Here is a 26512-nt window from a genome sequence, read left to right on the forward strand (position 1 = left end):
TACTGAAGAAACCTACTCTCAACCTTACACTGCTAGAACTCTACAGGTTGGTGTAGTGTGTGAAAATGCATATCTTCCGTCAAAATGTAGATGACTGATTTTAACCTCTAATTCTTTTCTGTCTTCTTAAAAAAATTTTTTTTACTTACCTCACTATTCTTAGCTCTGTATACTGTGCTAGGCTTTAATGGACTGGATTTAATTAACTTATGCATTTTGTTGCCTATATTGTTATAATTACTTCCAATGATTCCTCGTCTGTAAGTCGCTTTGGATAAAAACGTCTGCTAAATGACTAAATGTAAATTTTATGAAATGTGTAATGTCATTTGTTATGTGTAATGTGTAGTGTGTGGCCTTGAAATTTTAGCATGTCTACGTAATCATGAATAAATGCTTCTTGAGACACACAGTGTTGCTTCTTTGCATGAATCAAACGATTTGTTTCTGGCTATATGCATCCATGCATCAGTTTGAGAGGGGTGGAAATGGGACACTAGGGTGAAACAAAACTGCCCCAAAAGTACCCCCACCCACTTTAAATACAGTTTTTTCTAAGTCAATTTGGTACATTTCTCAGATCCGATTTGAAATTCTCAAAACTTCTTGTTCAATCCTTACATCATTGTGTCACTTGAGCACATCAAACAAGCATTTTCTCATTTCTTTGAACAAGTTGCAAATGCTTTGGTATATCCATGCAAATGATTATGACACAATTCTGTGCATATTCTTACATTATCAATTGCTTATGTGATGTTGATCAAAATGCATAATAATGGGTCTCTGTTGAATAGTATAATCCCCCACGACATTTAAGCACTAGTTTTGCAATATACATTAAGTATACTTCAAGTAAACAGTGGCATTTTATTTTACTCAATTTAGTTCAAAGAGGCCTGCATCACACCGCTACTGAAGAAACCTACTCTTAACCTTACACTGCTAGAACACTACAGGCCGGTGTAGTGTGTGAAAATGCATATCTTCCGTCAAAATGTAGATGACTGATTTTAACCTCTAATTCTTTTCTGTCTTCTTAAAAAAAAATGTTTTACTTACCTCACTATTCTTAGCTCTGTATACTGTGCTAGGCTTTGATGGACTGGATTTAATTAACTTATGCATTTTGTTGCCTATATTGTTATAATTACTTCCAATGATTCCTCGTCTGTAAGTCGCTTTGGATAAAAACGTCTGCTAAATGACTAAATGTAAATTTTATGAAATGTGTAATGTCATTTGTTATGTGTAATGTGTAGTGTGTGGCCTTGAAATTTTAGCATGTCTACGTAATCATGAATAAATGCTTCTTGAGACACACAGTGTTGCTTCTTTGCATGCATCAAACGATTTGTTTCTGGCTATATGCATCCATGCATCAGTTTGAGAGGGGTGGAAATGGGACACTAGGGTGAAACAAAACTGCCCCAAAAGTACCCCCACCCACTTTAAATACAGTTTTTTCTAAGTCAATTTGGTACATTTCTCAGATCCGATTTGAAATTCTCAAAACTTCTTGTTCAATCCTTACATCATTGTGTCACTTGAGCACATCAAACAAGCATTTTCTCATTTCTTTGAACAAGTTGCAAATGCTTTGGTATATCCATGCAAATGATTATGACACAATTCTGTGCATATTCTTACATTATCAATTGCTTATGTCATGTTGATCAAAATGCATAATAATGGGTCTCTGTTGAATAGTATAATCCCCCACGACATTTAAGCACTAGTTTTACAATATACAGTAAGTATACTTCAAGTAAACAGTGGCATTTTATTTTACTCAATTTAGTTCAAAGAGGCCTGCATCACACCGCTACTGAAGAAACCTACTCTTAACCTTACACTGCTAGAACACTACAGGCCGGTGTAGTGTGTGAAAATGCATATCTTCCGTCAAAATGTAGATGACTGATTTTAACCTCTAATTCTTTTCTGTCTTCTTAAAAAATTTTTTTTTTACTTACCTCACTATTCTTAGCTCTGTATACTGTGCTAGGCTTTAATGGACTGGATTTAATTAACTTATGCATTTTGTTGCCTATATTGTTATAATTACTTCCAATGTTTCCTCGTCTGTAAGTCGCTTTGGATAAAAACTTCTGCTAAATGACTAAATGTAAATTTTATGAAATGTGTAATGTCATTTGTAATGTGTAATGTGTGGCCTTGAAATTTTAGCATGTCTACGTAATCATGAATAAATGCTTCTTGAGACACACAGTGTTGCTTCTTTGCATGCATCAAACGAATTGTTTCTGGCTATATGCATCCATGCATCAGTTTGAGAGGGGTGGAAATGGGACACTTGGGTGAAACAAAACTGCCCCAAAAGTACCCCCACCCACTTTAAATACAGTTTTTTCTAAGTCAATTTGGTACATTTCTCAGATCCGATTTGAATTTCTCAAAACTTCTTGTTCAATCCTTACATCCTTGTGTCACTTGTGCACATCAAACAAGCATTTTCTCATTTCTTTGAACAAGTTGCAAATGCTTTGGTATATCCATGCAAATGATTATGACACAATTCTGTGCAGATTCCTACATTATCAATTGCTTATGTCATGTTGATCAAAATGCATTATAATGGGTCTCTGTTGAATAGTCTAATCCCCCACGACATTTAAGCACTAGTTTTACAATATAAAGTAAGTATACTTCAAGTAAACAGTGGCATTTTATTTTACTCAATTTAGTGTTTTGCATTACTATATTCTTTCCACATAGGACTGCAAGACAACTTCACTGTGTTGCAGACGGCCCCTTTTCACACCTAAACAGTCTTTTGACACTCTCTACAGGGATCTCATCCCTGAACAAGAGAGGGGGCAGATTGGAGATGACCTGCCAAAGTACGTGTTAGTTTGGGACAATGTCAGTTTTCATCGCTCCAACATCATCAGGCAATGGTTTGCGGCCCACAACAGGATGCTGGTGGAGTTCCTCTCACCCTACTCAACCCGTTGAGGAATTTTTCTCAGCATGAAGATTAAAAGTATATGATCGCCAGCCGCATACACAGATGACCCTTCTGGCTGCCATGGATGTAACGTGTGATGCCATCACAGCTGATGCCTGCAGAGGCTGGATTAAACACTCTGAAAGATGATTTTCACGCTGTATCGCAAGAGAAGATATTTGTTGTGATGTGGATGAGAATCGGTTGCCCAAAAGACAGGAACGTCAGGAGGTGTAGGAAGACTGCACTGTAATTCCACTGCACTGCATGTACAGTTTTCCCTAAGGAGATTGTCTTATGTTCAGATTTCTACATTTGTTTGTGCTATGCAGTGCTGTATTTTCCAGTCTGCATCGCAATGACACTGTCTGTCAATAAATTATTGTACAAACAGTAAAAGCGTTAACGTGAAAAATGTGCCGTCTCTTGCAATCAAACAATCAAAACCAGAAATGCACTTACTGTGTTGCAAATGTCAAGGATGATTCGAGAAATGCTCCACTCATCACTCTCAGGCCACTCCACTGCACACGTTTGATCACTTCTTTGTCACCCCCGACCTCACCGCTCCATACAATGCAGATGTCTTACCGCTTGTCACTTTCCGGCGCTACCTACGGTCCCTCCCTCCTGCTTTTCCTCTGCTGTCTTGTCTGCACTCCCCCCCTCTGAGGAGCTCTCTCTTTTGAATACCAACAGTGCCACAGACACTCTGTGTTCCACGCTTACATCCTGCTTGGACAACCTATGCTCTCTTACATCTGGACCAGCCAATGCATCCCTGTCTGCCCCCCGGGTATCAGATGTACCACGTGAGCATCGCGCCAGACTCCGGTCAGCTGAGAGAAAATGGCACAAGTCAAAAGACCAAACTGACCTCTCTCTCTACCAGTCTCTTCTCTCTACTTTCTCCGTTGACCTCACCTCTGCAAAAACTGATTACAACCACTCGAAGATCAGCAACTCTCCTGACTCTCGCACACTCTTAAAAACCTTATCTGCTCTCCTCTGTCCGCCTGCTCCCACACCTTCATCGCAGTTAACGGCTGATGATTTTGCATCATTCTTCGTAAAGAAAACTACCGCCATCAATAGCCAATTTTCTACACCACCATCACCCGCCTTTTCTCCTCTGTCTGAAGCTGATGTTTCCAAGGTCACTTGTTCCAACCACCCTACCACCTGCCCACTGGATCCCATTCCCACCCATCTCCTCCACACCATATCTCCAGCAGTTGTGTCTGGTCTGACCCACATCATCAACTCTTTGCTCACCACTGGGACATTTCCCACTGCGTTCAAAGAGGCCTGCATCACACCGCTACTGAAGAAACCTACTCTCAACCTTACACTGCTAGAACTCTACAGGTTGGTGTAGTGTGTGAAAATGCATATCTTCCGTCAAAATGTAGATGACTGATTTTAACCTCTAATTCTTTTCTGTCTTCTTAAAACAAATTTTTTTACTTACCTCACTATTCTTAGCTCTGTATACTGTGCTAGGCTTTAATGGACTGGATTTAATTAACTTATGCATTTTGTTGCCTATATTGTTATAATGACTTCCAATGTTTCCTCGTCTGTAAGTCGCTTTGGATAAAAACTTCTGCTAAATGACTAAATGTAAATTTTATGAAATGTGTAATGTCATTTGTAATGTGTAATGTGTGGCCTTGAAATTTTAGCATGTCTACGTAATCATGAATAAATGCTTCTTGAGACACACAGTGTTGCTTCTTTGCATGCATCAAACGAATTGTTTCTGGCTATATGCATCCATGCATCAGTTTGAGAGGGGTGGAAATGGGACACTTGGGTGAAACAAAACTGCCCCAAAAGTACCCCCACCCACTTTAAATACAGTTTTTTCTAAGTCAATTTGGTATATTTCTCAGATCCGATTTGAAATTCTCAAAACTTCTTGTTCAATCCTTACATCCTTGTGTCACTTGTGCACATCAAACAAGCATTTTCTCATTACTTTGAACAAGTTGCAAATGCTTTGGTATATCCATGCACATGATTATGACACAATTCTGTGCAGATTCCTACATTATCAATTGCTTATGTCATGTTGATCAAAATGCATTATAATGGGTCTCTGTTGAATAGTCTAATCCCCCACGACATTTAAGCACTAGTTTTACAATATAAAGTAAGTATACTTCAAGTAAACAGTGGCATTTTATTTTACTCAATTTAGTGTTTTGCATTACTATATTCTTTCCACATAGGACTGCAAGACAACTTCACTGTGTTGCAGACGGCCCCTTTTCACACCTAAACAGTCTTTTGACACTCTCTACAGGGATCTCATCCCTGAACAAGAGAGGGGGCAGATTGGAGATGACCTGCCAAAGTACGTGTTAGTTTGGGACAATGTCAGTTTCCATCGCTCCAACATCATCAGGCAATGGTTTGCGGCCCACAACAGGATGCTGGTGGAGTTCCTCTCACCCTACTCAACCCGTTGAGGAATTTTTCTCAGCATGAAGATTAAAAGTATATGATCGCCAGCCGCATACAATGATGACCCTTCTGGCTGCCATGGATGTAACGTGTGATGCCATCACAGCTGATGCCTGCAGAGGCTGGATTAAACACTCTGAAAGATGATTTTCACGCTGTATCGCAAGAGAAGATATTTGTTGTGATGTGGATGAGAATCGGTTGCCCAAAAGACAGGAACGTCAGGAGGTGTAGGAAGCCTGCACTGTAATTCCACTGCACTGCATGTACAGTTTTCCCTAAGGAGATTGTCTTATGTTCAGATTTCTACATTTTTTTTTGTGCTATGCAGTGCTGTATTTTCCAGTCTGCATCGTAATGACACTGTCTGTCAATAAATTATTGTACAAACAGTAAAAGCGTTAACGTGAAAAATGTGCCGTCTCTTGCAATCAAACATTCAAAACCAGAAATGCACTTACTGTCTTGCAAATGTCAAGGATGATTCGAGAAATGCTCCACTCATCACTCTCAGGCCACTCCACTGCACACGTTTGATCACTTCTTTTTCACCCCCGACCTCACCGCTCCATACAATGCAGATGTCTTACCGCTTGTCACTTTCCGGCGCTACCTACGGTCCCTCCCTCCTGCTTTTCCTCTGCTGTCTTGTCTGCACTCCCCCCCTCTGAGGAGCTCTCTCTTTTGAATACCAACAGTGCCACAGACACTCTGTGTTCCACGCTTACATCCTGCTTGGACAACCTATGCTCTCTTACATCTGGACCAGCCAATGCATCCCTGTCTGCCCCCCGGGTATCGGATGTACCACGTGAGCATCGCGCCAGCCTCCAGTCAGCTGAGAGAAAATGGCACAAGTCAAAAGACCAAACTGACCTCTCTCTCTACCAGTCTCTTTTCTCTACTTTCTCCGTTGACGCCACCTCTGCAAAAACTGATTATAACCACTCGAAGATCAGCAACTCTCCTGACTCTCGCACACTCTTAAAAACCTTATCTGCTCTCCTCTGTCCGCCTGCTCCAACACCTTCATCGCAGTTAACGGCTGATGATTTTGCATCATTCTTCGTAAAGAAAACTACCGCCATCAATAGCCAATTTTCTACACCACCATCACCAGCCTTTTCTCCTCTGTCTGAAGCTGATGTTTCCAAGGTCACTTGTTCCAACCACCCTACCACCTGCCCACTGGATCCCATTCCCACCCATTTCCTCCACACCATATCTCCAGCAGTTGTGTCTGGTTTGACCCACATCATCAACTCTTTGCTCACCACTGGGACATTTCCCACTGCGTTCAAAGAGGCCTGCATCACACCGCTACTGAAGAAACCTACTCTCAACCTTACACTGCTAGAACTCTACATGTTGGTGTAGTGTGTGAAAATGCATATCTTCCATCAAAATGTAGATGACTGATTTTAACCTTTATTCTTTTCTGTCTTCTTAAAAAATTTTTTTTTACTTACCTTACTATTCTTAGCTCTGTATACTGTGCTAGGCTTTAATGGACTGGATTTAATTAACTTATGCATTTTGTTGCCTATATTGTTATAATTACTTCCAATGATTCCTCGTCTGTAAGTCGCTTTGGATAAAAACGTCTAATAAAATGTAAATTTTATGAAATGTGTAATGTCATTTGTTATGTGTAATGTGTAGTGTGTGGCCTTGAAATTTTAGCATGTCTACGTAATCATGAATAAATGCTTCTTGAGACACACAGTGTTGCTTCTTTGCATGCATCAAACGAATTGTTTCTGGCTATATGCATCCATGCATCAGTTTGAGAGGGGTGGAAATGGGACACTTGGGTGAAACAAAACTGCCCCAAAAGTACCTGTAATGGAAATTTTCTAGTATAGCTTCTTGATGTGTCTGTCTATATGTTTATGAAGTTTTTATCTATGTTTTCTTTTCTATGTTATAATGTTTTTCTCTGTACGCGTCATACCACTCTGCCTTTGGCCTCGAGCAGGGACCAAGATGTTCTGTTTGGAATAACGGGCATCACTTCTCGTAAGCCAGCTCAGGATTCTGGCTAGGGGGCAAGGGGAGGGGGTGTTACGTTTTAATATATAAACTCTGGGTGCAGAAGGAAAGGGTGCCTTTAATCTGCACAAGCTCATTGCTTATGATGCAGATTAAACGACAATAAAATACTTTGCAAAGTACCTGATGTCTCTGTGTGTTGCGTTTGTCAAAATTGACTCACCTTGATTAAGGAATAAGAAAATTCCACAACATACCCCCACCCACTTTAAATACAGTTTTTTTCTAAGTCAATTTGGTACATTTCTCAGATCCGATTTGAAATTCTCAAAACTTCTTGTTCAATCCTTACATCCTTGTGTCACTTGTGCACATCAAACAAGCATTTTCTCATTTCTTTGAACAAGTTGCAAATGCTTTGGTATATCCATGCAAATGATTATGACACAATTCTGTGCAGATTCCAACATTATCAATTGCTTATGTCATGTTGATCAAAATGCATAATAATGGGTCTCTGTTGAATAGTCTAATCCCCCACGACATTTAAGCACTAGTTTTACAATATAAAGTAAGTATACTTCAAGTAAACAGTGGCATTTTATTTTACTCAATTTAGTGTTTTGCATTACTATATTCTTTCCACATAGGACTGCAAGACAACTTCACTGTGTTGCAGACGGCCCCTTTTCACATCTAAACAGTCTTTTGACACTCTCTACAGGGATCTCATCCCTGAACAAGAGAGGGGGCAGATTGGAGATGACCTGCCAAAGTACGTGTTAGTTTGGGACAATGTCAGTTTCCATCGCTCCAACATCATCAGGCAATGGTTTGCGGCCCACAACAGGATGCTGGTGGAGTTCCTCTCACCCTACTCAACCCGTTGAGGAATTTTTCTCAGCATGAAGATTAAAAGTATATGATCGCCAGCCGCATACACAGATGACCCTTCTGGCTGCCATGGATGTAACGTGTGATGCCATCACAGCTGATGCCTGCAGAGGCTGGATTAAACACTCTGAAAGATGATTTTCACGCTGTATCGCAAGAGAAGATATTTGTTGTGATGTGGATGAGAATCGGTTGCCCAAAAGACAGGAACGTCAGGAGGTGTAGGAAGACTGCACTGTAATTCCACTGCACTGCATGTACATTTTTCTCTAAGGAGATTGTCTTATGTTCAGATTTCTACATTTGTTTGTGCTATGCAGTGCTGTATTTTCCAGTCTGCATCGCAATGACACTGTCTGTCAATAAATTATTGTACAAACAGTAAAAGCGTTAATGTGAAAAATGTGCCGTCTCTTGCAATCAAACAATCAAAACCAGAAATGCACTTACTGTCTTGCAAATGTCAAGGATGATTCGAGAAATGCTCCACTCATCACTCTCAGGCCACTCCACTGCACACGTTTGATCACTTCTTTGTCACCCCCGACCTCACCGCTCCATACAATGCAGATGTCTTACCGCTTGTCACTTTCCGGCGCTACCTACGGTCCCTCCCTCCTGCTTTTCCTCTGCTGTCTTGTCTGCACTCCCCCCCTCTGAGGAGCTCTCTCTTTTGAATACCAACAGTGCCACAGACACTCTGTGTTCCACGCTTACATCCTTCTTGGACAACCTATGCTCTCTTACATCTGGACCAGCCAATGCATTCCTGTCTGCCCCCCGGGTATCGGATGTACCACGTGAGCATCGCGCCAGCCTCCGGTCAGCTGAGAGAAAATGGCACAAGTCAAAAGACCAAACTGACCTCTCTCTCTACCAGTCTCTTCTCTCTACTTTCTCCGTTGACGTCACCTCTGCAAAAACTGATTATAACCACTCGAAGATCAGCAACTCTCCTGACTCTCGCACACTCTTAAAAACCTTATCTGCTCTCCTCTGTCCGCCTGCTCCCACACCTTCATCGCAGTTAACGGCTGATGATTTTGCATCATTCTTCGTAAAGAAAACTACCGCCATCAATAGCCAATTTTCTACACCACCCTCACCCGCCTTTTCTCCTCTGTTTGAAGCTGATGTTTCCAAGGTCACTTGTTCCAATCACCCTACCACCTGCCCACTGGATCCCATTCCCACCCATCTCCTCCACACCATATCTCCAGCAGTTGTGTCTGGTCTGACCCACATCATCAACTCTTTGCTCACCACTGGGACATTTCCATCTGCGTTCAAAGAGGCCTGCATCACACCGCTACTGAAGAAACCTACTCTCAACCTTACACTGCTAGAACTCTACAGGTTGGTGTAGTGTGTGAAAATGCATATCTTCCGTCAAAATGTAGATGACTGATTTTAACCTCTAATTCTTTTCTGTCTTCTTAAAAAAAAAAAATTTACTTACCTCACTATTCTTAGCTCTGTATACTGTGCTAGGCTTTAATGGACTGGATTTAATTAACTTATGCATTTTGTTGCCTATATTGTTATAATTACTTTCAATGTTTCCTCGTCTGTAAGTTGCTTTGGATAAAAACTTCTGCTAAATGACTAAATGTAAATTTTATGAAATGTGTAATGTCATTTGTAATGTGTAATGTGTGGCCTTGAAATTTTAGCATGTCTACGTAATCATGAATAAATGCTTCTTGAGACACACAGTGTTGCTTCTTTGCATGCATCAAACGAATTGTTTCTGGCTATATGCATCCATGCATCAGTTTGAGAGGGGTGGAAATGGGACACTTGGGTGAAACAAAACTGCCCCAAAAGTACCCCCACCCACTTTAAATACAGTTTTTTCTAAGTCAATTTGGTACATTTCTCAGATCCGATTTGAAATTCTCAAAACTTCTTGTTCAATCCTTACATCATTGTGTCACTTGAGCACATCAAACAAGCATTTTCTCATTTCTTTGAACAAGTTGCAAATGCTTTGGTATATCCATGCAAATTATTATGACACAATTCTGTGCATATTCTTACATTATCAATTGCTTATGTCATGTTGATCAAAATGCATAATAATGGGTCTCTGTGGAATAGTATAATCCCCCACGACATTTAAGCACTAGTTTTACAATATACAGTAAGTATACTTCAAGTAAACAGTGGCATTTTATTTTACTCAATTTAGTTCAAAGAGGCCTGCATCACACCGCTACTGAAGAAACCTACTCTTAACCTTACACTGCTAGAACAGTACAGGCCGGTGTAGTGTGTGAAAATGCATATCTTCCGTCAAAATGTAGATGACTGATTTTAACCTCTAATTCTTTTCTGTCTTCTTAAAAAAAGGATTTTTTACTTACCTCACTATTCTTAGCTCTTTATACTGTGCTAGGCTTTAATGGACTGGATTTAATTAACTTATGCATTTTGTTGCCTATATTGTTATAATTACTTCCAATGTTTCCTAGTCTGTAAGTCGCTTTGGATAAAAACGTCTGCTAAATGACTAAATGTAAATTTTATGAAATGTGTAATGTCATTTGTTATGTGTAATGTGTAGTGTGTGGCCTTGAAATTTTAGCATGTCTACTTAATCATGAATAAATGCTTCTTGAGACACACAGTGTTGCTTCTTTGCATGCATCAAACGAATTGTTTCTGGCTATATGCATCCATGCATCAGTTTGAGAGGGGTGGAAATGGGACACTTGGGTGAAACAAAACTGCCCCAAAAGTACCCCCACCCACTTTAAATACAGTTTTTTCTGTGTAAATTTGGTACATTTCTCAGATCCGATTTGAAATTCTCAAAACTTCTTGTTCAATCCTTACATCCTTGTGTCACTTGTGCACATCAAACAAGCATTTTCTCATTTCTTTGAACAAGTTGCAAATGCTTTGGTATATCCATGCAAATGATTATGACACAATTCTGTGCAGATTCCTACATTATCAATTGCTTATGTCATGTTGATCAAAATGCATTATAATGGGTCTCTGTTGAATAGTCTAATCCCCCACGACATTTAAGCACTTGTTTTACTTCAAGTAAACAGTTGCATTTTATTTTACTCAATTTAGTGTTTTGCATTACTATATTCTTTCCACATAGGACTGCAAGACAACTTCACTGTGTTGCAGACGGCCCCTTTTCACACCTAAACAGTCTTTTGACACTCTCTACAGGGATCTCATCCCTGAACAAGAGAGGGGGCAGATTGGAGATGACCTGCCAAAGTACGTGTTAGTTTGGGACAATGTCAGTTTCCATCGCTCCAACATCATCAGGCAATGGTTTGCGGCCCACAACAGGATGCTGGTGGAGTTCCTCTCACAGGATGCTGGTGAAGATACTCAACCCGTTGAGGAATTTTTCTCAGCATGAAGATTAAAAGTATATGATCGCCAGCCGCATACACAGATGACCCTTCTGGCTGCCATGGATGTAACGTGTGATGCCATCACAGCTGATGCCTGCAGAGGCTGGATTAAACACTCTGAAAGATGATTTTCACGCTGTATCGCAAGAGAAGATATTTGTTGTGATGTGGATGAGAATCGGTTGCCCAAAAGACAGGAACGTCAGGAGGTGTAGGAAGACTGCACTGTAATTCCACTGCACTGCATGTACAGTTTTCCCTAAGGAGATTGTCTTATGTTCAGATTTCTACATTTGTTTGTGCTATGCAGTGCTGTATTTTCCAGTCTGCATCGCAATGACACTGTCTGTCAATAAATTATTGTACAAACAGTAAAAGCGTTAACGTGAAAAATGTGCCGTCTCTTGCAATCAAACAATCAAAACCAGAAATGCACTTACTGTCTTGCAAATGTCAAGGATGATTCGAGAAATGCTCCACTCATCACTCTCAGGCCACTCCACTGCACACGTTTGATCACTTCTTTGTCACCCCCGACCTCACCGCTCCATACAATGCAGATGTCTTACCGCTTGTCACTTTCCGGCGCTACCTACGGTCCCTCCCTCCTGCTTTTCCTCTGCTGTCTTGTCTGCACTCCCCCCCTCTGAGGAGCTCTCTCTTTTGAATACCAACAGTGCCACAGACACTCTGTGTTCCACGCTTACATCCTGCTTGGACAACCTATGCTCTCTTACATCTGGACCAGCCAATGCATCCCTGTCTGCCCCCCGGGTATCGGATGTACCACGTGAGCATCGCGCCAGCCTCCGGTCAGCTGAGAGAAAATGGCACAAGTCAAAAGACCAAACTGAGCTCTCTCTCTACCAGTCTCTTCTCTCTACTTTCTCCGTTGACGTCACCTCTGCAAAAACTGATTATAACCACTAGAAGATCAGCAACTCTCCTGACTCTCGCACACTCTTAAAAACCTTATCTGCTCTCCTCTGTCCGCCTGCTCCCACACCTTCATCGCAGTTAACGGCTGATGATTTTGCATCATTCTTCGTAAAGAAAACTACCGCCATCAATAGCCAATTTTCTACACCACCATCACCCGCCTTTTCTCCTCTGTCTGAAGCTGATTGTAGCAAAGTTCGTTAGATGGGAAGGAAGGAGGCGGGAACCGGCGAACATTCAATAATAAAACTTTAATTAAATAAACAATAACGTAACTGACCGACAGCCACCTCACGGTAGACTGCCGGCCATAAAACATACACACACTAAACATATGTCCGGGCCCGGTCCTCTCTCGTCAACAGTCCTGCCGATCGTCCTTTTAAGCTCCCAATCTCCTCCGTGATAAGATGCGGGACCGGTGCGCGCACAGCTGCTTCCACTTATCACTCACGCCACCGGCCCCGCGTCACGGCTCTCGTCCCGCCTTCCTCACCACATACCCCCATCACCCCTTACAGGCCGGGGGGCACCACCGAGACTGTACCTACTCCCCCCCCCGGGGAGCCAGTCTCGGAGTCCGCGGCGCCTGGGGGTATGCACCGGCGAGACGAAAGAACGGAGACGGGAGCCCCCGGAGCGACAGGGACGAGAGAGGGGAGAGAGGAAAAGAAAAAAAAATTGTCCGGTTCCCTGACATGCTGTCGCTCGGTCCTCAGCCAGCCGAGAAACTCTTCCTCGCGGTGCCATGCGATGGTACTGGACGCTCGGTGGACGGCTCGATCCTCCTCCGCCCCCTGGCGGCCGGCGATGGCCCTCCAGCTGAGGGCAGCTGGTCTTCCGTTCCCTGCTCCTCCCCATCATGGCGGCTGGCAGCAGGCTCGGCCCACGGCGAACGGGCCTTGGCTCCCTCCTGGACGGCAGCCACCCCACCTCGACCCAGGAGCACGGCAGCGAGGTCCTCGTCCCATCCGACTTCTTGATCCAGCACCACCGCCTCGGGCAGCCACTCGCGGACTTCCCCCGTCCGCGCTGCCCGAACTCCTCAGCACCGCGATCACCCTCGGCAGCGAGGGCTCTCTGACAGCATGTCCCTCCTTCCTCCCGGGTTTCGGCACCAATGTAGCAAAGTTCGTAAGAAGGGAAGGAAGGAGGCGGGAACCGGCGAACATTCAATAATAAAACTTTAATTAAATAAACAATAACATAACTGACCGACAGCCACCTCACGGTAGACTGCCGGCCATAAAACATACACACACTAAACATATGTCCGGGCCCGGTCCTCTCTCGTCAACAGTCCTGCCGATCGTCCTTTTAAGCTCCCAATCTCCTCCGTGATAAGATGCGGGACCGGTGCGCGCACAGCTGCTTCCACTTATCACTCACGCCACCGGCCCCGCGTCACGGCTCTCGTCCCGCCTTCCTCACCACACTGATGTTTCCAAGGTCACTTGTTCCAACCACCCTACCACCTGCCCACTGGATCCCATTCCCACCCATCTCCTCCACACCATATCTCCAGCAGTTGTGTCTGGTCTGACCCACATCATCAACTCTTTGCTCACCACTGGGACATTTCCCACTGCGTTCAAAGAGGCCTGCATCACACCGCTACTGAAGAAACCTACTCTCAACCTTACACTGCTCTAGAAATCTACAGGTTGGTGTAGTGTGTGAAAATGCATATCTTCCGTCAAAATGTAGATGACTGATTTTAACCTCTGATTCTTTTCTGTCTTCTTAAAAAAAAATTTTACTTACCTCACTATTCTTAGCTCTGTATACTGTGCTAGGCTTTAATGGACTGGATTTAATTAACTTATGCATTTTGTTGCCTATATTGTTATAATTACTTTCAATGTTTCCTCGTCTGTAAGTCGCTTTGGATAAAAACTTCTGCTAAATGACTAAATGTAAATTTTATGAAATGTGTAATGTCATTTGTAATGTGTAATGTGTGGCCCTGAAATTTTAGCATGTCTACGTAATCATGAATAAATGCTTCTTGAGACACACAGTGTTGCTTCTTTGCATGCATCAAACGAATTGTTTCTGGCTATATGCATCCATGCATCAGTTTGAGAGGGGTGGAAATGGGACACTTGGGTGAAACAAAACTGCCCCAAAAGTACCCCCACCCACTTTAAATACAGTTTTTTCTAAGTCAATTTGGTACATTTCTCAGATCCGATTTGAAATTCTCAAAACTTCTTGTTCAATCCTTACATCCTTGTGTCACTTGTGCACATCAAACAAGCATTTTCTCATTTCTTTGAACAAGTTGCAAATGCTTTGGTATATCCATGCAAATGATTATGACACAATTCTGTGCAGATTCCTACATTATCAATTGCTTATGTCATGTTGATAAAAATGCATAATAATGGGTCTCTGTTGAATAGTATAATCCCCCACGACATTTAAGCACTAGTTTTACAATATACAGTAAGTATACTTCAAGTAAACAGTGGCATTTTATTTTACTCAATTTAGTTCAAAGAGGCCTGCATCACACAGCTACTGAAGAAACCTACTCTTAACCTTACACTGCTAGAACACTACAGGCCGGTGTAGTGTGTGAAAATGCATATCTTCCGTCAAAATGTAGATGACTGATTTTAACCTCTAATTCTTTTCTGTCTTCATAAAAAAAAAATTTTTTACTTACCTCACTATTCTTAGCTCTGTATACTGTGCTAGGCTTTAATGGACTGGATTTAATTAACTTATGCATTTTGTTGCCTATATTGTTATAATTACTTCCAATGTTTCCTCGTCTGTAAGTCGCTTTGGATAAAAACGTCTGCTAAATGACTAAATGTAAATTTTATGAAATGTGTAATGTCATTTGTTATGTGTAATGTGTAGTGTGTGGCCTTGAAATTTTAGCATGTCTACGTAATCATGAATAAATGCTTCTTGAGACACACAGTGTTGCTTCTTTGCATGCATCAAACGAATTGTTTCTGGCTATATGCATCCATGCATCAGTTTGAGAGGGGTGGAAATGGGACACTTGGGTGAAACAAAACTGCCCCAAAAGTACCCCCACCCACTTTAAATACAGTTTTTTCTAAGTCAATTTGGTACATTTCTCAGATCCGATTTGAAATTCTCAAAACTTCTTGTTCAATCCTTACATCCTTGTGTCACTTGTGCACATCAAACAAGCATTTTCTCATTTCTTTGAACAAGTTGCAAATGCTTTGGTAAATCCATGCAAATGATTATGACACAATTCTGTGCAGATTCCTACATTATCAATTGCTTATGTCATGTTGATCAAAATGCATTATAATGGGTCTCTGTTGAATAGTCTAATCCCCCACGACATTTAAGCACTAGTTTTACTTCAAGTAAACAGTGGCATTTTATTTTACTCAATTTAGTGTTTTGCATTACTATATTCTTTCCACATAGGACTGCAAGACAACTTCACTGTGTTGCAGACGGCCCCTTTTCACACCTAAACAGTCTTTTGACACTCTCTACAGGGATCTCATCCCTGAACAAGAGAGGGGGCAGATTGGAGATGACCTGCCAAAGTACGTGTTAGTTTGGGACAATGTCAGTTTCCATCGCTCCAACATCATCAGGCAATGGTTTGCGGTCCACAACAGGATGCTGGTGGAGTTCCTCTCACCCTACTCAACCCGTTGAGGAATTTTTCTCAGCATGAAGATTAAAAGTATATGATCGCCAGCCGCATACACAGATGACCCTTCTGGCTGCCATGGATGTAACGTGTGATGCCATCACAGCTGATGCCTGCAGAGGCTGGATTAAACACTCTGAAAGATGATTTTCACGCTGTATCGCAAGAGAAGATATTTGTTGTGATGTGGATGAGAATCGGTTGCCCAAAAGACAGGAACGTCAGGAGGTGTAGGAAGACTGCACTGTAATTCCACTGCACTGCATGTACAGTTTTCCCTAAGGAGATTGTCTTATGTTCAGATTTCTACATTTGTTTGTGCTATGCAGTGCTGTATTTTCCAGTCTGCATCGCAATGACACTGTCTGTCAATAAATTATTGTACAAACAGTAAAAGCGTTAACGTGAAAAATGTGCCGTCTCTTGCAATCAAACAATCAAAACCAGAAATGCACTTACTGTCTTGCAAATGTAAAGGATGATTCGAGAAATGCTCCACTCATCACTCTCAGGCCACTCCACTGCCCACGTTTGATCACTTCTTTGTCACCCCCGACCTCACCGCTCCATACAATGCAGATGTCTTACCGCTTGTCACTTTCCGGCGCTACCTACGGTCCCTCCCTCCTGCTTTTCCTCTGCTGTCTTGTCTGCACTCCCCCCCTCTGAGGAGCTCTCTCTTTTGAATACCAACAGTGCCACAGACACTCTGTGTTCCACGCTTACATCCTGCTTGGACAACCTATGCTCTCTTACATCTGGACCAGCCAATGCATCCCTGTCTGCCCCCCGGGTATCGGATGTACCACGTGAGCATCGCGCCAGCCTCCGGTCAGCTGAGAGAAAATGGCACAAGTCAAAAGACCAAACTGACCTCTCTCTCTACCAGTCTCTTCTCTCTACTTTCTCCGTTGACGTCACCTCTGCAAAAACTGATTATAACCACTCGAAGATCAGCAACTCTCCTGACTCTCGCACACTCTTAAAAACCTTATCTGCTCTCCTCTGTCCGCCTGCTCCCACACCTTCATCGCAGTTAACGGCTGATGATTTTGCATCATTCTTCGTAAAGAAAACTACTGCCATCAATAGCCAATTTTCTACACCACCATCACACGCCTTCTCTCCTCTGTCTGAAGCTGATGTTCCCCTTCAGTCGGTCTCTCGACGTTGTGAGAGACTGACTGGGGTTTGATCTTGAGAACCTACCTTCTCCGAGATAATTAATTAATAAAACGCCAATGGGCTTGGCGAATGGCACGCGCACGCCAGTCTCCGCCCCGTGCATACGGGTATAAAGGAAGATGGCGGCGGTCATTCACTCATCCTTTGTTCTTCGGAACCTGTGTGTTTGCTGATGCTACACGCGATACTCGACTTCGAGAAAAACCTGCTGGATTTATGACGCGGAGCAGCGGACTTCTCCTTTCGGTGGACTTCCCCTGGGCGTTTCGGCAGAAGGCTACAGACCTTAAGAGGTAAGTCCCTCCGGCTACGAGCATGTTTCGTAGCTGTATCCTTGGGTGCGACAGACTCATCCCGGAGTCTGACGGCCATGATTCCTGTGTCACTTGCTTGGGGCTCAAGCATGCTGAGGCAGGTTTTCACTGATGCAATGTCCCGTGTGTGCGGACATAGCAATCAGGGTGTTGCGGTCACGGTTGGCTACGTTCTTTCGAGCGCTGCCACCACCCCGTCTGTTTCCCAGGCGTGTTCAGCTGCCGTTTCGGCGAGGTTGACCGCTTTGGCGAGCGGCGGGGGTGATTTAGGGACGCGATAGATGTCGCTCCGTCAGCTTCACGCTCGCGGACAATCTATACCTCTTCACGCTCACCTGGTTCGTCCCCTACGAGCGGCAGACGGCCGTCTCATAGTGGTAAGACTTCGCACACGGATGATGACGCTATCTCTGTCGCTGCGTCGGACAGCTGCCTGCTGGCATCGGATGCGGAAGAGAGCTCCGGAGGAGACTCGGGCTAAGATGTCGGCCATGCTTTCCCGGGCAGCCGCGTGCATCGGGTTGCAGGGTGTAACAACATCCTCGCCGGAACGCTCGCGGCTAGATGCGCGGTTTCGGGGGCGTGGTCAAAAGCCACGCCCCACTCCGTTACCATTTTTCCCGGAGGTGCATGACGAGCTCGCCAAGTCCTGGAATGCGCTCCTTTTGGCGCGTTTCAGGCCGGAGGGCTCTGTGGCTGTGACTTCCCTGGTTGGTGGGGCGGCTAGAGTCTATGTTGACGTTCCCCGCGTGGAGCGTGCAGTCGCGGGCCACTTGTGCCCGCAGACAGCTGCCACTGGGGGGGGCTTGACCTAGACTCCCGTCCAGAGCACGTAAGCTCTTCGACACTCGTCGAAGACTTGCAGTGCTGCTGGACGAACCGCCTCCGCTCTCCACGCCATGGCGGTCCTCCGGGTTTTTCAGGTAAGTCCTGAAGGATTTGGACGACGGGAAGTTCGACCCAACTCCTATGAGAGCTACGTACTGCCACAGACCTCGCGCTACGAGCGACGAAGGCCACGGCACGTGCACTGGGTCGGTCGATGTCCACAATGGTGGTCCAAGAGAGGCATCTGTGGCTTAGTCTTGCGCAGGTGAGCGGCGCCCAGAACGTCGGTTCTGGATGCGCCCATCTCGCAAGCAGGGCTGCTTGGTGATACCGTGGAGGACGGCAGTTCTCCGCGGTCTGGCAGACTGAGGCGATCGAACAGATCCTGCCACGCGGCAACGTGCCCGCCAACAGGTCGGCATGGTCTCGGGCACAGTCTGGTTCCCAGCAGCCCTGCCCTCCCGCGGCGGCCCTCCGGTTAAGGAACCTCCCAGAGGACGACCCACCAGAGGTGGACCCCCGCGGAAGAGGGCATCTGTTCCCCGTCAGCAGCCCGCCAAGAGGCTCTTTAAAGCGGCCCTGACGGGACGAACCAGGGGGAGATTTTACTGGGCCCGAATCCCGGCCTTTCCAATGCCGGATCGGAAAAGGACGCTGCCTGCCGCGTTCCATCGAGTCTGGGCCCTTTTCAGGGTCCGGCGCCCACATACTCTCAGAGAGACAAATCTCCCCTGGGTTTTCCTCCACAACACTCTCGTCCAGACGGTGTATGGGATGGATCGGGCCGCCGACCGCAATCTCCTCCGGACATTGCGTTGGGCCGCCTGAAGCAGGTAAACATACAGAGCCGTCAACCTCCCTGGGGGTCCCCCCTGTGCGAGGTGACCGTACTGTCAGCCACCGAACCAGCCTCCCCCGGCACGGTGAGGCAGATTGTCCCTCTGGTCCCGTTGTCACGGTTCTTGGGCGCTTGGTAGCGCACCAGCCCGTCACACTGGATAGAGAGGACGGTCCGTCTCGGTTACTCGATCCAATTCGCCAGGCGCCCCCCCCAAGTTTCGTGGAATTCTGTACACCTCGGGGCGAGGAGAGAATGCTTCCGTACTTCGGCAGGAGGTCGCCGCCCTTCTGGCGAAGGGTGCGGTCGAACCCGTCCCTATAACCGAGATGTCGTCCGAGCCAGTACTTCATCGTGCCCAAAAAAGGGCGGGGGGCTGCGGCCCATTTTTGGATCTGCGGCACCTGAACAAGCACCTGCACAAGCTGCCGTTCAGAGTGCTGACGCAGAGGCGCATCCTGGGCTCGGTACGTCACCAGGATTGGTTCGTGGCAATCGACCTGAAGGACGCGTACTTTCACGTCTCTATTCTCCCCCGACACCGGCCGTTCCTACGGTTCGCGTTCGAGGGAAGGGCGAATCAGTACAGGGTCCTGCCATTCGGTCTGGCCCTGTCTCCACGGGTTTTTTCCAAGCTAGTGGAGGCTGCCTTAGCTCCTGGCAGGGAGCAAGGCGTGCGAGTGCTAAACTATCTTGACGACTGGCTTGTCTTGGCACACTCGCGAGATGTGTTGTGCACGCACAGGGACCTTGTGCTTCGGCACCTAGACCGTCTAGGCCTCCGGGTCAACCAGGAGAAGAGCAAGCTCTCCCCCGCGCAGAGCACCTCTTACCTCGGTATGGAACTAGACTCTGTCCGTATGTCAGCACGTCTCACCAACGAGCGTGCACAGTCAGTGCTGCGTTGTCTGAGGTTGATCATTCAGAATCCCTCGACGCCGCTGAAGAATTTTCAGAGGCTCCTGGGGCACATGCCGTCCTCGACGGGGGTAATCCCTCTCGGGTTGATGCACATGCGGCCGCTTCAGCACTGGCTACAGAGTCGGGTTCCCTGGACGGCGTGGCACGCCGGCACCAGGCGGATTACGGTAACGCCTCAGTGCCTTCGCACTCTCTTACCCTGGTCAGACTTGACCTTTTCTCCGAGCGGGGGTCCCGCTCGGACAGGTTTCGAGGCGTGTCGTGGGAACGACAGACGCCTCCCTGCAAGGGTGGGGTGCGGTGTGCAAGTGGGCACGCAGTATCCGGTCGGTGGACAGGTCCCCGACTGCGTGGGCATATCAACTGCCTAGAGTTGTTGGCAGTCCTTCTGGCACTGAGGAGGCTCCAGCCCCTCGTGCAGGACAAACACGTGCTAGTCCGGTTGGACAGCACGACTGCCGTAGCGTACATCAATCGCAAGGCGGCATACGCTCACCGCAGTTATCACAACTCGCCCGACGCCTCCTCCTTGGGAGTCAGCAGGTGAATCCCTGTGGGCCACTTTTCTTCTGGGCAACCTGTACCAGACAGCCGATGCGCTCTCTCGACAGTGTACTCCCCACGGAGAGTGGCGACTCCATCCCCGTGCAGCCGGCTCATGTGGGAAGCGGTTCGGCAGGCACAGGTGGACCTGTTGCCTCCCCGGACTCCACCCATTACCCGCTATGGTATTCCCAGACCGAGGGTCCCCTCGGCACGGATGCCCTAGCACACAGCTGGCCGCGGGACAAGCGGAAGTACGCCTTCCCCCCCAGTGAGCCTCCTTGCACAGGTCCTGTGCAAGGTCAGAGAAAGGGGCATCAGGTTCTGGTGAGTGGTGCCATACTGGCCCAACCCGACCTGGCTCTCGGATCTGGTAGATCTGACGACAGCCCCCCTGGCCCATTCCCCTGACGAAGGACCTTCCGTTGCAGGGGAAGAGCACGTTGTGGCACCCCAACGCAGGCCTCTGGAACCTCCATGCCTGGCCCCTGGACGGGACGAGGGCTTGCCCGTTAGCGGTCCGGGAGACTGTCTTACAGGCTAGAGCCCCGCCTCTAGGCGGTCATACGCTTATAAGTGGCGCCAATTGTCCTGGTGTTCTCCCCGGGAGGAGAACCCGCGGAGTTGCCTGATCGGATCAGTGCTGACCCGCAGGTAAGTATCCCCGTCAGCACAACCTGGTCACCAGGTTCCTCAGGAGCGCGAGAAGGGTGTGTCCACCCTGGCCGCGCTCCGTACCCTCTTGGGACCCTAATGGAGTCCTACAGGGCCTTGGTACGGCCCTGGTGAGCCCCTAAGTATTGCCAATCTTCCTCAGTCGGATGAAAGATGCACTCTTTGTGGCGCTCACCTCCATCAAGAGGGTGGGGGACCTACAGGCATTCTCTGTGTCCCAAAGGTGCCTGGAACTCGGGATCGGTAATTCTCACGTGGTCCTGAGATCCTATCCCGACAACGAGCCCAAGCTTCCCACTACTCCCTTCCGGGACCAGGTGGTGAACCTGCAGGCGCTCCCCTCCGGAGAGGAAGACCCAACCTTTCTATGTGTTGTGTCCAGTACGCGCGCTGCGCCTCGGTCTGGACCGCACACAGAGCCTCAGAAGCTCTGAGCAGCTCTTTGTCTGTTCTGGGAGACGGCACCCGGGGGGGGCTGTCTCCAAACAGAAGTGGCGCACTGGGTACCAATCCCAGGATCGCCGTGCCCGCTGGCAGTGAGAGCCCACTCCACTCGTGGGCACTGGCACAGGGCGCCTCTCTGGCAGACATTGTAGAACTGCGGGTTGGGCTACGCCCAGTACCTTCACGAGATTTTACAATCTCCACGTGGAACCAGTTGCAGCACATCCCTTAAACGCCGCCAACGTTTAGGGTGGGCTCCTGGTTTGGGCGTACGCCTGCGAAAGCGCCTTCTCCCCTCACCAGGTGAGACTAGTGCGCTATTGTAGCCTACCTACTTTCCCCTCTCGGGCGAAGTATAGGCATTCCATCCATCACTAAGCATTGCACTTGGTAACAGACTGGGCGGAGCCGTCTGTTAGAACCAGGTCCGTTACAGGTAGAGTCATCCCTGCTCAGGCAGACCCCTGTATTAGGACTAGTGCCCCATACGTAGTGACTCCCCTTTGGGTCGTCCCGTGTGTTGAATTCCTCACTCAGGATTTCCCGATTGGTGAATCTGTGACCTCCCCGCCGGTGGTAATCCCACCTGGATTGTCCCCCTATTCGGGCTAACACCGTTCCGCATGTTGTTCTCCCCGCCGGGGAGACCATGTCATGTCTCCACATGTACCTCCCCTCCGGGTAGGATGTGGCCTCCGTAGCACACTCTTCTAAGAGGAGAGCAGTGTTTCCCCAGTGTTCGGCTCCGGACAGCTCCTCGCTACTAGAGGCGTACGCCACTGTCCGTGAGGCCGTCAGTAGAGGCTTCTCGGTATGACCAATACTATATGACTGGAAGATTACGTCTCGCGGTAGCACTCTGGGACTCGCTAGCCCAGTCAGGGTCGCTCCGCTAGAGGTCGTGATATCGGTGCAAGCGCTGTGGCGTTTAAGATTGATCCCCAGTCAGTCTCTCACAACGTCGAGAGACCGACTGAAGGGGAACGTCTCGGTTACGTCTGTAACCTCGGTTCCCTGATGGAGGGAACGAGACGTTGTGACTTCATGCCACAACGCTGCACCGAATCACTGCAGTGAACGGGAGTGCCCTCTCAGGTTCCTCAGTACAAAGGGTGAGTGAATGACCGCCGCCATCTTCCTTTATACCCGTATGCACGGGGCGGAGACTGGCGTGCGCGTGCCATTCGCCAAGCCCATTGGCGTTTTATTAATTAATTATCTCGGAGAAGGTAGGTTCTCAAGATCAAACCCCAGTCAGTCTCTCACAACGTCTCGTTCCCTCCATCAGGGAACCGAGGTTACAGACGTAACCGAGACGTTTCCAAGGTCACTTGTTCCAACCACCCTACCACCTGCCCACTGGATCCCATTCCCACCCATCTCCTCCACACCATATCTCCAGCAGTTGTGTCTGGTCTGACCCACATCATCAACTCTTTGCTCACCACTGGGACATTTCCCACTGCGTTCAAAGAGGCCTGCATCACACCGCTACTGAAGAAACCTACTCTCAACCTTACACTGCTAGAACTCTACAGGTTGGTGTAGTGTGTGAAAATGCATATCTTCCGTCAAAATGTAGATGACTGATTTTAACCTCTAATTCTTTTCTGTCTTCTTAAAAAATTTTTTTTTACTTACCTCACTATTCTTAGCTCTGTATACTGTGCTAGGCTTTAATGGACTGGATTTAATTAACTTATGCATTTTGTTGCCTATATTGTTATAATTACTTCCAATGTTTCCTCGTCTGTAAGTCGCTTTGGATAAAAACATCTGCTAAATGACTAAATGTAAATTTTATGAAATGTGTAATGTCATTTGTTATGTGTAATGTGTGGCCTTGAAATTTTAGCATGTCTACGTAATCATGAATAAATGCTTCTTGAGACACACAGTGTTGCTTCTTTGCCTGCATCAAACAAATTGTTTCTGGCTATATGCATCCATGCGTCAGTTTGAGAGGGGTGGAAATGGGACACTTGGGTGAAACAAAACAGCCCCAAAAGTACCCCCACCCACTTTAAATACAGTTTTTTCTAAGTCAATTTGGTACATTTCTCAGATCCGATTTGAAATTCTCAAAACTTCTTGTTCAATCCTTACATCCTTGTGTCACTTGTGCACATCAAACAAGCATTTTCTCATTTCTTTGAACAAGTTGCAAATGCTTTGGTATATCCATGCAAATGATTATGACACAATTCTGTGCAGATTCCTATATTATCAATTGCTTATGTCATGTTGATCAAAATGCATTATAATGGGTCTCTGTTGAATAGTCTAATCCCCCACGACATTTAAGCACTAGTTTTACAATATAAAGTAAGTATACTTCAAGTAAACAGTGGCATTTTATTTTACTCAATTTAGTGTTTTGCATTACTATATTCTTTCCACATAGGACTGCAAGACAACTTCACTGTGTTGCAGACGGCCCCTTTTCACACCTAAACAGTCTTTTGACACTCTCTACAGGGATCTCATCCCTGAACAAGAGAGGGGGCAGATTGGAGATGACCTGCCAAAGTACGTGTTAGTTTGGGACAATGTCAGTTTCCATCGCTCCAACATCATCAGGCAATGGTTTGCGGCCCACAACAGGATGCTGGTGGAGTTCCTATCACCCTACTCAACCCGTTGAGGAATTTTTCTCAGCATGAAGATTAAAAGTATATGATCGCCAGCCGCATACACAGATGACCCTTCTGGCTGCCATGGATGTAACGTGTGATGCCATCACAGCTGATGCCTGCAGAGGCTGGATTAAACACTCTGAAAGATGATTTTCACGCTTTATCGCAAGAGAAGATATTTGTTGTGATGTGGATGAGAATCGGTTGCCCAAAAGACAGGAACGTCAGGAGGTGTAGGAAGACTGCACTGTAATTCCACTGCACTGCATGTACAGTTTTCCCTAAGGAGATTGTCTTATGTTCAGATTTCTACATTTGTTTGTGCTATGCAGTGCTGTATTTTCCAGTCTGCATCGCAATGACACTGTCTGTCAATAAATTATTGTACAAACAGTAAAAGCGTTAACGTGAAAAATGTGCCGTCTCTTGCAATCAAACAATCAAAACCAGAAATGCACTTACTGTCTTGCAAATGTCAAGGATGATTCGAGAAATGCTCCACTCATCACTCTCAGGCCACTCCACTGCACACGTTTGATCACTTCTTTGTCACCCCCGACCTCACCGCTCCATACAATGCAGATGTCTTACCGCTTGTCACTTTCCGGCGCTACCTACGGTCCCTCCCTCCTGCTTTTCCTCTGCTGTCTTGTCTGCACTCCCCCCCTCTGAGGAGCTCTCTCTTTTGAATACCAACAGTGCCACAGACACTCTGTGTTCCACGCTTACATCCTGCTTGGACAACCTATGCTCTCTTACATCTGGACCAGCCAATGCTTCCCTGTCTGCCCCCCCGGTATCGGATGTACCACGTGAGCATTGCGCCAGCCTCCGGTCAGCTGAGAGAAAATGGCACAAGTCAATAGACCAAACTGACCTCTCTCTCTACCAGTCTCTTCTCTCTACTTTCTCCGTTGACGTCACCTCTGCAAAAACTGATTATAACCACTCGAAGATCAGCAACTCTCCTGACTCTCGCACACTCTTAAAAACCTTATCTGCTCTCCTCTGTCCGCCTGCTCCCACACCTTCATCGCAGTTAACGGCTGATGATTTTGCATCATTCTTCGTAAAGAAAACTACCGCCATCAATAGCTAATTTTCTACACCACCATCACCCGCCTTTTCTCCTCTGTCTGAAGCTGATGTTTCCAAGGTCACTTGTTCCAACCACCCTACCACCTGCCCACTGGATCCCGTTCCCACCCATCTCCTCCACACCATATCTACAGCAGTTGTGTCTGGTCTGACCCACATCATCAACTCTTTGCTCACCACTGGGACATTTCCCACTGCGTTCAAAGAGGCCTGCATCACACCGCTACTGAAGAAACCTACTCTCAACCTTACACTGCTAGAACTCTACAGGTTGGTGTAGTGTGTGAAAATGCATATCTTCCGTCAAAATGTAGATGACTGATTTTAACCTCTAATTCTTTTCTGTCTTCTTAAAAAAATTTTTTTTTACTTACCTCACTATTCTTAGCTCTGTATACTGTGCTAGGCTTTAATGGACTGGATTTAATTAACTTATGCATTTTGTTGCCTATATTGTTATAATTACTTCCAATGTTTCCTCGTCTGTAAGTCGCTTTGGATAAAAAATTCTGCTAAATGACTAAATGTAAATTTTATGAAATGTGTAATGTCATTTGTAATGTGTAATGTGTGGCCTTGAAATTTTAGCATGTCTACGTAATCATGAATAAATGCTTCTTGAGACACACGGTGTTGCTTCTTTGCATGCATCAAACGAATTGTTTCTGGCTATATGCATCCATGCATCAGTTTGAGAGGGGTGGAAATGGGACACTTGGGT

This window comes from Barbatula barbatula (genome assembly GCF_947034865.1).
Source record: "Barbatula barbatula genome assembly, chromosome: 16".
Lineage (NCBI taxonomy): Eukaryota > Metazoa > Chordata > Actinopteri > Cypriniformes > Nemacheilidae > Barbatula > Barbatula barbatula.